This window comes from Alosa pseudoharengus, unplaced genomic scaffold (assembly GCF_046254945.1).
Source record: "Alosa pseudoharengus isolate Yale_2024_CS ecotype anadromous, Long Island Sound unplaced genomic scaffold, YU_APseudo_1.1 YU_APseudo_1.1_scf_8, whole genome shotgun sequence".
Taxonomy (NCBI): Eukaryota; Metazoa; Chordata; class Actinopteri; order Clupeiformes; family Clupeidae; genus Alosa; species Alosa pseudoharengus.
The window spans coordinates 3,108,568-3,111,042 of NW_027468870.1; the positions used below are offsets into that span (position 1 = coordinate 3,108,568).

A 2,475-nucleotide genomic window follows, 5' to 3' on the forward strand; every position below is an offset into this window, starting at 1 on the left:
ATCTATCCAACTTCAGGCATAGGCAGGCAGGACTGAGACTGTATGCCTTAAGAGAGTGTGTGAGTGTGAGAGAGAAAGAGAGAGAGAGAGAGAGAGATGGTAGCAGGGTGGGTCCTGTCCTGGTCATGTAAAGCTCATCAAAATCTGTATTTTAAGGTCGTTCTGTATTTTGTACTGAGGGGTTGTTTATGATCATGTAATAATTTTGAACACATACTTCCATTAACCTAACGTTACTGTGACTTTTTTTAAATGTACACCTCAGAATCCAGGCCACACTGACCAGAGACCTGCCTGCACTCCTTTGGATGAAGAAGGCTACCCGTGTATACATGTGTGAACCATTTCTTGTGTTGAAAAAACAGGAGACCTGAATAGCTCTTGGTAAGTACATTGATTTAATAGAATAAGTAATACGTTTTTGTTTAGATGAGCCAAATCATAGGAATCAGCTTTCATCTAGGCTTGTGTTTTGTGATGTGTCATTTTTAGATGCTTTTGGTTTGCCTCATCCATTATGTCAGCAAAGAACAGGAGTGGGCAGGAAACATGCGCTGTTGAAAACATGGCCAACCAACTGGAGCACCCACAAGGCTCTTGTGAAGGAAGTCCACAAGCCTTTGTGCTTCAGGTCTGTATGTGTTGACAAATATGTCTTGCTCTTGGTGATTGTCATTGGTAATATATCAGCATTTAACAATCACACAATGTCAATGTTGCCCAAAATAACTAGGACAGCTGCAGAGTGGCAAGACTGGGCTTTAGTAATATTTTGTCAGACAGTAAAGGATAAATAGTTTAATGATTTTATTTCTTTTCTTTTGAAATGACATGCTGTCCATGCATCTCAAATTGAAGGATGGATGGAAAGAACTCTTTGATCAACCCCCACAGAGAGCTGAGGTGGCTATCTGTAAGTATATTTGAGTGGACAAACAGAACTTCTCTGACAGATGACATGTTAAAATCTTGCTTTAGACCTCATAATGATCTTATAATATTCTTTTATACCTAAATGCAGTTTGGAGACACCCCCGGCTGGTAGTGCTGCTGAAACTGGTGGAGGCAACAATGAAGCGGCAACAGAAAGAGAAGGCAGGTGGCAAAGGTTGCTGCTATTGAAAAATGCTTTGATAGTGAGTATGTGTGCATGTATGTAGCTGGGTAGGTCATGGTACATGGTACAAAATTACAGAATTTAAAGCACTAGCACAACACTTAACTCACAACCCACAACTACTGCCAATGGAATTACTCTTTTAGAGTGAGTGAGTGAGGGAGAGAGATAGAATATTTCTGTAAATGTTTAATGTTAATTTAGAATAATTTATTTCTTTGAATCATTATACAGTTTTAAAATGTTTAATTGTTTGTGTTTTTGTATATGAAAGATGTTGATTGTTGTAGATAAAAGTAGATTGTATATTTTAACTTGTTAAATTTCTAAAGTGTATATATGTAAAAGCTTGTATAATTTTTAAATGTTTGTTTTATTTGCAAGGTTGTGTTTGTCAAACTTGTTAATAAAAGTAGCTTGTGCTTTTAATTACTAGTTCTGGATTTGTGTTTATTTTCAAGTACTTTTGGTAGTTAATGGGCCACATGTGGCCCGGGGACCCAGCCGACATTCAGCCAACACTCAGTCAGATCAGTTTTATAGTGTGTGGGCCAGTACAGGCCCAGAGGCCCAGCCGACACTCAGCCAACACTCAATCAGATCAGTTTTATAGTGTGTGGGCCAGTACAGGCCCAGAGGCCCAGCCGACACTCAGCCAACACTCAGTTATATAGTGTGTGGGCCAGACCTGGGCCAACAGAATGCATGACGGTCATTTCACAGTGTGTGGGCCACACCTGGGCCAACAGAAACAATAAGAGTCATTTCACAGTGTGTGGGCCACACCTGGGCCAACAGTTCCAATAAGAGTCATTTTACAGTGTGTGGGCCAGAACTGGGCCAACAGAAACAATGAGAGTCATTTTGCAGTGTGTGGGCCACATCTGGGCCAGAGGAAATTCTTTGTGTCAGTTATCAGTAACTGGGCCATTGTTGGGCCGGAGGCCCAGCCAGAACTGGGCCAACACTCACAAAACCCTGAGGCAAGGTAGTGGGCCAGAGGTGGGCCGGTCAAATTTTGCTATCTGGGGCTGCTTTCACAACTACCAATGCTTACTGTAAAAACATCCCAAGCTAATGTTACATTGACCTAGGCCTAGCTTAACATAGCATTTAAGCATTCTGCTGTTTGAGAATTAGACAGACACACCTGGTGCTTTAAAGACAGTAAACAGCTGGCGTGCATGAATAGTACTAGACATGAAAGTTCCAGTCTGCTTTGATGCACGGAATTTATCGTGTGGTTTTCCTAATAGATTATCACGGTCGAATAGTTAGTATAGCAGAGAAGCTATGCCGCTTTCATCAAAACCTATTACAAAGCTATAGCAATGTTATGTCATTAAATACGATAAACA

General features: G+C 40.8%; 1 long non-coding RNA gene across 1 annotated transcript; it reads left to right on the plus strand.

Moving 5' to 3' along the window:
• Positions 1 to 359: 359 nt before the first annotated feature.
• On the plus strand, positions 360 to 1,205 carry LOC143111759 (uncharacterized). Its single transcript, XR_012984609.1, has 4 exons — positions 360 to 384; positions 493 to 631; positions 859 to 913; positions 1,022 to 1,205. It is a non-coding gene; the product is annotated as an uncharacterized LOC143111759 (long non-coding RNA).
• The last annotated feature ends 1,270 nt before the right edge of the window (positions 1,206 to 2,475 follow it).